Genomic DNA, 11,982 nt, shown 5'->3' with positions numbered 1-11,982 from the left:
GCGCACCAACACAATGAGTACATCCTGTGTAGCTATTTACTGGAGGCACGCTATGGGGGGCAAAGGGACAAAGATGAACGCCTGGCATGAGGTACCTAACGTCGTATTCTTAAACCCTTCAACACTATAACTCGACCACTCTGAAATAGCTGTACTGGAAGATATTGGAGTTTTCAAGAGTGTTCCCACAACTCCAGTGGTAGTTAAAGAAAACATACTGGACATTAAATAGAAAGAAAACTACCATAAGAACCAAATGTTAACCTGAGTCCTTATGAGAGAGAGAGAGCGAGAGAGATAGAGAGAGAGAGAGAGGAGAGAGAGAGAGGAGATGAGAGAGAGAGAGAGAGAGAGAGAGAGAGAGAGAGAGAGAGAGAAGGAGAGAGAGAGAGAGAGAGAGAGAGAAAGTAAAAATCCGAAACCAACCAATTCTTGCCAAACTTCAAACTTGAACCATACATTTTTCATCAACATCTCAATATTTAGAGTCAGCAGTGGCATTAATACCATGTCCCCCCCCTCTCTCTCTCTCTCTCTCTCTCTCTGACAAACGATTGGCCAAGTAGTCCATTGAATTACCACACTGGGAGGATTCGGCGCCAACGGAAGCGAACTAATCGTCCTCACAAGACCCACTGGAATAATCATCTCTGTCTTCGCCTCCAGATGGCCAGTAGCTGCAGGGCGAGAGAGGAGGAGGGGGTGGGAGGAGGAGGAGGAGGAGGAGGAGGAGGAGGAGGAGGAGGAGAGAAAAGCAGACGAGAAGAAAGAATGCGTGAGGTGGGACAGGAACGCAGGAGGACGACGAAAGAATGCACAAGGTAGAAGAGGAATGCAGGAGGAGGAGGAGGAGGAGGAGGAGGAGGAGGAGGAGGAGGAGGAGGAGGAGGAGGAGGAGGAGGAGGAGGAGAGGGAGGAGGAGGAGATTTAAAAGACGGAAGAGGTACTAAAAGAAAGAAGGAAGAGGAAGTAACCAAAGAGAGAGACATCAGAGGGAGGAGGAAGGAATCAGGAAGGAAGTGAAAGTGCAGGAAAAGGAAGGAGAGGGGAGAGAACACAAGTCAAGGGCCCCAAGGGAGGAAAGGCCGAAGGGAGAAGAGTAATGGAGAGAAGAGGGAGGAAGGGAGAAAGCGAGGGAAGAGAAAGGAAATAGGAACAAAGGGAGAAAGGATGAGTAATACTTAGAAGGATGAAGGTCACATTTCGATCTGTCAACTCAACTGCCTATTGAATCCAGGTTAATTATCTACAGGAGTCAGCTGAACTATCGATAACTTCAGGTATCGTCCCCATGATCTGTCTGTATCAAAGCAATTAAAGTTTTAGTAATTAACATTTAATGACGGTGAACAAATATAGGTATAGCTGTTCCTGTTTGTCTGTCCGTCTATCCGTCTGTCCGTCTCTCTCTCTCTCTCTCTCTCTCTCTCTCTCTCTCTCTCTCTCTCTCTCTCTCTCTGCTCTCATCATCATCCGTCTTGCTAACGTCTTTCGTTTACCAACTCAGATTTATTTATTTCCTTTCGTTTCTTTCCTCGGCTTTCCTTCTCACTCTTTCCGTCCCCTGCCCGCTAATGATCTCCACCTATACAGTGTGTCATTTCTCTCTCTCTCTCTCTCTCTCTCTCTCTCTCATCTCTCTCTCTCTCTCTCTCTCTCTCTCTCTCTCTCTCTCTCTCTCTCTCTCTCACCTCGCTACCTTGAGTAATTAAGGACGCGCAAAGTTACTTCTCCACTTTCACTTGATGGAGGTAATGAGTAATTAAAATGCAAGGTGACCTCCGTCCTACCTGCAAGGGATCGGGGTCATTTGTCAACAGGTGAGTGCAGGTAATGCTTTCTAGTTGTCTCAAACTTTACGTGTTGGACTCTTACATTTATCATATTTTTCTTCGCATTCCTCTCTTTTATAATGCAGTGTATCATTCTTGTTTTGTACAGAAAGACAGATATTGTCGTCTTCCCCTCCGTTTCCTTCATTTTGTATCATCGGAATGACAAATAATCTCTCTCTCTCTCTCTTTCTCTCTCTCTCTCTCCCATACCCTGCCTTCCATCCTTTCACCCAGGTCGCGGCAACAAACACGAGCGGCCAGCTTGCCTCACAATAGCAGTGACAATGGCGCGGACACACGTGAAGCACCGCTATATTTACACACTAAAAAGTAATTATACCCTTTCACTTCCTCGCTGGCCGTGCATCACGCCGCGACACACCGATGCTGCACCAAAGTATTACAGAAGCTTATGATTTTCCAGTGTCCTTTCCTCTTTATATATTTGCCTTGTCCTCACCACCTGAATATATTAATTTTCTTGCTTTTGCCCAGTGTTGTTTATTGTTGCTTGTCGAGTTTACATTGGATCCTCAGGGCATTTCTAACATCACCACGAGTGTATTCATTGTCATTTTGCACTCTCTAATTTATTGAAGCTTATCCTTTGTGTGTTTGGTTCTCTTATTCGTAACACTGCACTAACAAGAAATCCAAGAAATACGTAGAAACAGGTCTAGTTTACTCTGGATTCTCAAGGTGCTCATATTTATAACACCATCACTATGCGTAAAGTAATTTCTTCCTGTCCCACGATCTTCTGTATTGTAGGTGATCCAGTGTATATTTGATTCTCCGGGTTTCAACACATAACCAAAGTGTTTCCTGGAATTCCATGAACAGCGCAGGAATAATGCACGCCTTTCTAGGGAGAAGGAATGAATGTGGCTGTACTCTCAGGGACAGCATTTTAAAAAGTTTCAGTGTTTTATCTCGGCTTGTTATAACAGCTGTAGCGGAACTTACTACAGCTTTGAAGGAGAGTATTTTCACAATTCCATAGACAATTCAACAAAAAATCCGCACTATCAATACGAACAAACTCATGAGAACCCTGCTAATTATCCTTGTCGCATAGAACAACATCCCCTATGAGAGTCACAGTCATTTAAAAACACGAGCCAAGATCAATGAAAACACACTGATCACGTAACGCAACGCAGGCACCTCAGAACTAACACCACTAACATTTCGCTGGCGGTGTGCGTGTGATCGGCAGTCCCTTGGCGAGTGTCCCGGCGGTGAAAGCTAAACAGGTGCAGGATGACTGATTAACCTCACCTTGATGCTCCTCTTGCCTGTAATGTGTTGGGAGATGAGGAATGCTGTGGATTAACATGTTGAGAGAGAGAGAGAGAGAGAGAGAGAGAGAGAGAGAGAGAGAGAGAGAGAGAGAGAGAGAGAGAGAGAGAGAGAGAGAGAGAGGCTGTGCTGTATATGGAATTGCATGTGTGTCAGTGAAGTGCTTCTATTTGAATATATATCTAGTTGAGTGCGTGCCTGCGTGCGTACGTGCCTGTGTGTGTGTGTGTGTGTGTGTGTGTGTGTGTGTGTGTCTGTGTATGTGTGTTGTGTGTGTGTGTGTGTGTGTGTGTACTGCACATTTTCATTCATAAGTGTAAATGCAGCTGTAAGTTCCCGTGTACCCATTTAATTGCAAGCGTCAGTTAGCCATGTATGTACCAGAGAGAGAGAGAGAGAGAGAGAGAGAGAGAGAGAGAGAGAGAGAGAGAGAGAGAGAGAGAGAGAGAGAGAGAGAGAGAGAGAGAGAGAGAGAGAGAGAGAAACACAATCACGCAAACACAAACACAAAAACAAACAAAACAGTAAAAAAAAAAAAAAAATATATCCTCACGTGCATCTGACAACCCAAAACTTCCCAGGCTCATTTTCGGAGCAGCGCACTCCAAATGAAGCCTCGAATCCTGAAGCTCGACCCTTCAAGACCCAAATGAAGCTTCGTTTAGAGGATAATGAGGCAAAAGGGCACAGGAGAGATGGTGTTAATGATCCTCACACCTTCAACTACTAAAGTGAGGAAGCGCCCGTGCCAGGTGTGTGTGTGTGTGTGTGTGTGTGTTACATTGCACAGGCTTTAGTGTTTATTACTGTGGCACGTTATACACCTTCATATTAGCGCCATTGTGAACTAATCCCAGGTAGTGTAAAGGGATGATATTGTGTTTTGTAGTGGTAGGTACAGTAACAGTAGTAGTAGTAGTAGTAGTAGTAGTAGTAGTAGTAGTAGTAACAGTAGTATAGAGATAAGATCAAGTTTTGTAGTAGAAGTAGTAGTAGTAGTAGTAGTAGTAGTAACAGCAGCATCAACACCACTACCACCACCACCACCACCACCACCACCACCCCCACCAGCGCAATACCCATAAAAAGGCTAATTGAAAGAAATCACACAGGTGTACTCAACAGGCGGCGTCAGGTAAAATGGAGGAAAAAAATGCAAAAAAAATGAAAATGAAGTGAAATGAAGCGGGCACGGGAGAGTGAGTGAGTGCAGTGAAATCTGTGTCGGCACTGTCAAAAGGTTCGAATGGGCGGCATGAGAGCTGAGAATGAAATGAACAGACAGGAGCAAAAATCTTATGGCACATGTGAGAGATTGGGAAATATTACAGGGTGGTAGTAGTAGTAGTAGTAGTAGTAGTAGTAGTAGTAGTAGTAGTAGTAGTATAAGTAGAGAGAGAGAGAGAGAGAGAGAGAGAGAGAGAGAGAGAGAGAGAGAGAGAGAGAGAGAGAGAGAGAGAGAGAAGAGAGAGAGAGAGAGAGAAACTAGAAACAAATGATATAAGTTAAAGCAAAACCAGAAATAACAAACAGTAAGAGAGAGAGAGAGAGAGAGAGAGAGAGAGAGAGAGAGAGAGAGAGAGAGAGAGAGAGAGAGAGAGAGAGAGAGAGAATATGTGCAGTAGTAAAGCCTAATTGCTGGAGGGATTACAATTGGGGTAATCATGGATAATAATATGAAGGGCTGGAATGACTGTTATGGGTTAACGGAGGGAACAATGGCAATGGTGAATGATGATGGTGGTGGTGGTGATGATGATGATGATGATGATGAAGGGGCGAAGTGATGAAGGGGCGAGATGAAAGGAGACAGAGACAGACGTGCGGCGAAAATTAAAGATAAAAGTTGATAAAAAGAAAAAAAGTGGAATATTTAAAAAAAAGTTGCTAAAAAGAAAAGTGGAATATTTAAAAAAAAGATAAAAATGAAAATAAAATAAAAAAATAATAATAATAAACGATGCTGTAAAGAGTGTCGCTGCTAATTTATCATGCAAGAAAAAAAAAACATTGAACAAAACTGGAACACATGAAAATTAATATTGAAAATTTGACAAATGTGAAAATTAATGAAGCGATGGAATGAAGGACGAGAAAGCAACGCAGGTGAAGATAAAGTGTGTCAGAGAGAGAGAGAGAGAGACAGAGAGAGAGAGAGAGAGAGAGAGAGAGAGAAGAGAGAGAGAGAGAGAGAGAGAGAGAGAGAGGAGAGAGAGAGAGAGAGAGAGAGAGAGAGAGAGAGAGCCAGACAAACAAATAGAAACACAGATACGGAAAATATGCCAGAAACAAATCAGAAAAATCAAGAATAGAAGAAAAGGAAAAAAAAAGAAAAGTGAAAGAAAAGAGTTGAAAAGGAGAAACCAAAACAAGTACCGAAAATCAGTAAGAGAGAGAGAGAGAGAGAGAGAGAGAGAGAGAGAGAGAGAGAGAGAGAGAGAGAGAGAGAGAGAGAGAGAGAGAGAGAAGGAAATAGAAAGAGACCAGATAAGTAAGACCCACCAAAAAATTATCAACTAGGGCAAAAGTATCAGAAAAATAAGGAAATAAATCTCCAGAACGTGAAGCAGAAAGGAGAGAGAGAGAGAGAGAGAGAGAGAGAGAGAGAGAGAGAGAGAGAGAGAGAGAGAGAGAGAGAGAGAGAGAGAGAGAGAGAGAGAGGGGGTTTAATTTGCAGTTTCCGTGCGCACTCTGCCCTCAGGTGTTTCATGCGACGAGCCAGGTGCAAACGAGACTTTTTCCCATAATTCTTTAGCCGGGGGGTTTAAAAAAGGATAAATGCTGACACGGTCCATTGCATTAAGAGGCGTTTTTAATATTGATAAACTGTTTGATTTCGTGTCGCTAGGGCAGGGCACGGTTTTAAGGTGGTGATGGTGCTTGTGGTGGTAGTAGTAGTTGTAGTAGGAGTTTTTGTTGTTGTAGTTGTAGTTGCTACTGTTGTCGAAGTAGTAATAGTAGCAGTATTTGCATTGTTGTCGTTGTTGTACTTGTGGTGGTGATGGTGGGGCTGGTGGTTACAAAGAATTACAAACTGGAACCTTCATGTCCTTCTGAAACAATTTCTACTCAGCTAGTGCATACAGTCTCCAGTATTAATAGTTATATTAAAGAAAGAGAGGGAAAAAAAGTCAGCTACTAACCCTCGACCTCGCCAGGATTCGAACCTGGAATCTTCTGATCCGTAGTCAGACGCGTTATCCGTTGCGCCACGAGGCCTTGTTGCAATGAGTGATTGTTTGATTGTATTTGAACCGATTATCTTTTTATTATTATTATTATTATTATTATTATTATTATTATTATTATTATTATTATTATAATTGTTAATCATCATCATCATCAAGCGTAAAGTTTATACAAGAAAGTTACATAATGGTAGTAAAAGTGAAATAGAGAGCATCATTATCGTCCTTATCATCATTATGAACATTACTATTTCATATACCTCCACATACTCTGCTGTCCCATTCATTAGTATGCTTCTTATGCGTTCACTGGCATGTAAACATCCTCCTAGGGGACGCCACTTATTCTGAGGACTGGCCGAGTATGCGGGCGTGTTCCCTCTCCCTCATTTTCTTATTTCACTGTGGTCTTATACACATAAATCACACTTAAAAGGAGAGCCAAACAACTGCTTCACAAATATGGTTGGAGTGGAAGAAACTTAAAAAGAACGTGGTGAATACAGACATTAGGAGGAGATTGGATAAATATATGAATAAAGAGAACACACATTGTAAGTCTTAAGTGTCCAGGGGCTGCCTTGTGTGGCTCACCTAGCCATTCCAGTCTTTTCATTTTCCGACGTTATGATCTTATGAATAATTTCCTGTTATTCCCGTGCGTGTGTGGAACCCTTACTCGCGTCCCTTCAAATGCTGGGAAGCGAGTGCCGAGCCAATGCAGAGCTTTTAAAAGATTAGATAAAGGTATAGATAAAGATGAAAGGTGGGTACATGTAAGTATGCTTCATAAAGGGACTGCCACGTGTAGGCCAGCTGGCTCCTTGCACCTTCCCTTATGACCTCCTTCATGTGCCCTCAGAACCACACCAAGGACACAAGTTTTACGAGTATAATAACTTTCCTTTTTTCCCTCCCTCTTCTGAGTTTTCTATTTTTGCTTTTTTTTTTATTTCTGCGGCGTGTCTGCGTACCTACCGACCCGTGCAGAAAGAAAAAAAAAGTATTCCTCGTGGTGTGTCCGCCTGATGAGGGCGCCAGCCGCTCCCTGGTGTGCGATAAAAGTACATTGGCTACGCTCAACGAAACCCTTGAGTCTGTCCTCCTTTCCACGCCAATTATCAGTCTAATTACCGCGCCCACTGACCTGCCTCCACTGAATTCACTACATCGCTCCCTAATTACTGTTAAAGAAATGGCTCGTTGCTACATGGAATTAAAACAAACAAAAAGTACTTAGCTGATACGAGCACAACACATGAGAGTAAAGTTGCGTAAAAGAGGCAATAAAAAAAAAAAAATAGACAACGTAGAATTAAAGTTAATCGGAAAGCTGATAAAGACCATGTAACTTAGTTGTAAATTCGACGAAATGAGGTAAATACAACGAAAAGATTAACTTGGACATTATAGATTCAAAACCTTTAATAAAAGTGACCAGTATAATGCCAGACTGAGTTGCTTTGGGCGTGTCAAGACTAGAGACGAGGAGGATGCCAGAGATGGATCTAGTCGGCTGGAGAAAGAGAGAAATTACTAAAAGATATATGGATGCAGTGAATAAAGACATGCTTGTAATGAGTGTAACTAAAGAAGTATTAGAAGACCGATCACGCTGGAGAATGTTAATGTACTCGCCTGACTCTTAACGAGAGCAGCGGAAAGAAGTGTGATGCGAAACAAATGTGAAGATGACTACAAGCGTAAAGAATAAAAACAGTATAACTAGAGTTTCGAGGATAAGTAGGATAGTTAACTAGTTCAGTACCACTTTTTTGAAGGTCGCTAAAGCCACGGCATCACAAAGCAGAGGAACAAGGAAGGCGCGTCCATGTTAAAAAAAAAAAAGGTGACGGGAGGGCACAACGAAACCACGGGGCCAAAAGAATACAATTTTACGCTCGAGAAAATTCAGTAAAAATTGGAGACAAACGAGATTACCTGGAAAGTACCGCGCTAATTAAGGATTCAGGACATGGATTCGCATTACAGGAACATTTCTCTTGAACTTGTTACGTGTGTTTGTAACGACATTTTTCTCTCCAGGGCCAGCACGCCGCTCCCTAAACGTTCTGTCTCTTGATGTAGCGGAAGGCTGCAGCGCGAGATAAAATACGCGAAGAATCTGGAAAAACGCAAGAGATGTTTAACCTTAGGAAACCGTGAAAGTTACAAGATTTACTGAGTTACGAGTCGTTATGGTGACGCAAGAGCTATTCAGGATCCAGGATTTTTTTTACTGTCAAGGGCAATAAAAAAAAAGGCTCATTTGAATGCCAGTTCCCAAAATAGTCCAAACAGAAAATCAAATAACGGAGGATAAGACGTATCTTGGAACCTCCCTGTTGAAAGAGTTCAAGTCATAGGACGGTGGAAATACAGAAGCAGGCAAGGAGTTCCAGAGTTTGCCAGAGAAAAGGATGAATGACTGAGAATACCGGTTAACTCTTGCCTTAGAGGGCTGGACATAGTAAGGGTGAAAGAAAGAAGAAAGTCTTGTCCAGTGATCCCGTGGGAGGAGAGGCAGGCAGTTCGCAAGATCAGAAGAGCTGTTAGCGTGAAAATAGCGGTAGTCAGTCAGAGGAGAGGCAATCTGACACCACTCTAACGACATCAAATGCAGTTTCGTGCCCATATTGTGATGTGAGGTGTCCAGGATTTCCACACATAGGAGTAACGAATGCGCAAAAGCCAGGAATGTAAACTACGTAACGTGAAACCGTTCCATGAACATTACCGAGTTGGAAGTTTAAATGACGATGTGAGAATGAAAAAACTATTAATAACTTACAACGCAAATGACAGACTTCCGCAGAATGCTACTTACCGAAATTTAGGTCATTTATCAAAACAATACTACCAGGAACGAAACAAAAAACAAAAAAAAGAAAGAAAAAAAAAGAAAAAAGGAGGTAGCGAACATGAGAAAGACCAATTAATTCGCATGAAAAAACTCAATTACGAAACATGACCCGAAAGAATTTTTAGACACGAGTATTAGGACGATGCAAAATGTCTACCCACAATGCAACGAGGCAGTTCTAAAAGCCAATAGAACTGCAGTCCAATTATACACTATATTTCCTGCCACTGCCCGGAGGAAACACACACTGAAATGCTGCCGTGTGCGTCTGTATGTGTGTGTGTGTGTGTGTGTGTGTGTGTGTGTGTGTGTGTGTGTGTGTAATACGTTCCCAGGGCGGGGGAGAAAAAAGGTCTTAATTTACTTCACGGTTATATTAAGGTGTCAGGTGTTGGTGGTGACTTAACTTTTATAAGGCTATGTGTTTTCATTAGTATTATTTACTCTCTCCCACCAGTGCCTCATTCCTGCCTACGTACACACTCTCTCTCTCTCTCTCTCTCTCTCTCTCTCTCTCTCTCTCTCTCTCTCTCTCTCTCTCTCTCTCTCTCTCTCTCTCTACTTGCTACCACTACTCGTGCTACTACTCCTACTACTATCTCCTTTTTGCGTTAACAGTTTCAATATAACTTGTGCTTAATGTTTAATGGAGTCACTCTCAATGTTTCGTTCTTTCATTCCCCCTCGTTTCTATTACAAAACACATAACGTCGCATTTCCGCCAAATTCTTGCCTTGATTTTACGTGTGGAATACATGTGTGGGTTTTTTCTTTTTTTTTCTGCCTTAGTAATTTTTCTGTTGGTGACTATTTGGCGCTAATGATATGAGGGATAATAATGATTTTCAAAGCAACAGCATCTATAATAGTAATGGAAATTTAACACCGTACCCAAACCATTACTGTGGGAAATATGCTTCTTCTCTGCTTCCTCTCACTTGTGCCAAACTTTTCTGTACATTTTCCTGGTAGAATCTTGCTCTCTTCAGAATTTTCTACGCTTCTTCGCTGCCTTCCCCCACATGTGCCTAACTCTTCGACACATTTTCCTGCTCTTTTCAGAATTTTCTACTTACCTCATAAAACTACCATACTGAAACACCACATTCATATCAGTCTTACCAGAGTCTTCAAAGTTTTAAGTTAAAGAAATTCTGATACTTCATAAACATTCCGCATTTCTCCTTCACCCACACAGCCAATTTTCCTTATAAATTTTCCGGGTAGAATTTAGCCATTTTCATAATTTCCTACCCATCCCATAAACTCACCATTCTGCCACACCATAATGAGATCAATCTTATCACAAAGTCTCCATAAACCTTGACTCTTTCTTCCATATTTCCCCCAAGACCCACACAGCCTCTTCCCTCCTTAACCTTGCACTCCATCTCTAAATAACCTACTTCGGACCCATCCATGTATTTTTGCAGTAAACTAAGCAAACTTTCCCCTCTAGCCAGCACAGCCCAGGCCATTTTATCCCTGCGGCGCGGCACAACACTCGGATCTTGGCAATGTGCATGCAGGTCACCCCGTGCACCTCACCCTGGCCCTGTGCACTCACCCCATCGTGACATGCATTGAGCACCCCAACCAGCCACTTCACGACACACTCTCCCCTACGCTCTTCAATAATTCCGAGCCAATCCCTTCTTTACCGAGCGACTTTCCGCACCGTTTCCCACAAGGCCTTCAGCACCTCGCCTTTATGTACCACAGGACCGGTGGCTGAGTGGTTATACTGGATGTGGTGGACGAGGGATCACGTTTCAAATCGCCGTGAGTGGTTTTAAGTAAGTTACTCAGTGCACTTACTCTTCAGTACGTCATGTGGTTGTATGACTGGCGTGATCCATTTGAGGGAGATAATTTGAAATGCTATAAGGAATCCAGATGTCTAAAGGATATTACGGTATAAAAGGACTGCAATGTAAAGTTAATGATATGTTTTTTTATTTAACATTTACTTTCTCTCTGACAAAAAATAGAAAATACTATTACTCTCTCTCACTTCTGCTTCTTCTTCTTCTTCTTCATTTATTTAATGTATCCGATCCTTCAAACACCATTCCCTCCATTAATACAAAAGACTTTCTCTAAAACTTCCCTCCCCCCTCACCTCCCCACATTATAGACTCCCTTCCGAAATTGCTTTATATTTTCCGTTCTTAGATTTTCTCGCTCCAAAAAACTCTCATCAGCCCTCGTCTTTCCCTCGCGAACCCTCGTTTTCACCTCCTTACTCTTCCTCTTATACCTTCTTTCTCCCTCCCTTCCTCCCTCTCTCTCTCTCCTTCCTGTCTATCCTTCGTTCCCTGCAAACTTCGCCTGTGCCTGTTTCCTCTCCGTGACCACCTGCTTCGCTTCATTATTCCACCAATCACTGCCCTTTCTTCTCCTTCCACTACTTAATTTCCTGAAGCTACAAACTTCCATCATACCGCCAAACATTGCGTCCAGAAACACTCTCCATTTCTCAACATCTTTCTCTTCTGTGTTTACCGCATTTCATTCTTTCTTCATCTTTATTACGTATCGCCTCATTCAATTGTCTTTTATTTCACTCAGTAATCTTTGTTTTATCCCATCTCTTATTTTCTTCGTGTGATGTTTTCAGGAATTCATATCGGATGCTTTCTATGTTTCGTGTTTACCACATTTCGTTCTTCCCTCGTCTTTACTACGTGTCTCATATTCCATTCAGTTCTCTTTCATTTCATTCAGTAATCTTTGTTTTATCCCTTCTCTTGCTTTCTCTGTATATTCTCTTTAGGAATCTCATACTTTTCAT

At 42.2% G+C, this 11,982-nt stretch overlaps 1 non-coding gene across 1 annotated transcript; it reads right to left on the bottom strand.

The window, feature by feature from the left end:
• Window positions 1-6,283: 6,283 nt before the first annotated feature.
• Window positions 6,284-6,356, bottom strand: Trnar-acg (transfer RNA arginine (anticodon ACG)). Its single transcript has one exon. It is a non-coding gene; the product is annotated as a tRNA-Arg (tRNA).
• Window positions 6,357-11,982: the final 5,626 nt, after the last annotated feature.

The sequence above is a fragment of the Scylla paramamosain genome, chromosome 24, assembly GCF_035594125.1.
Source record: "Scylla paramamosain isolate STU-SP2022 chromosome 24, ASM3559412v1, whole genome shotgun sequence".
NCBI lineage: Eukaryota > Metazoa > Arthropoda > Malacostraca > Decapoda > Portunidae > Scylla > Scylla paramamosain.
Note: the sequence above shows the minus strand (reverse complement) of the source record. Positions and strands in the feature narration are given on the sequence as shown.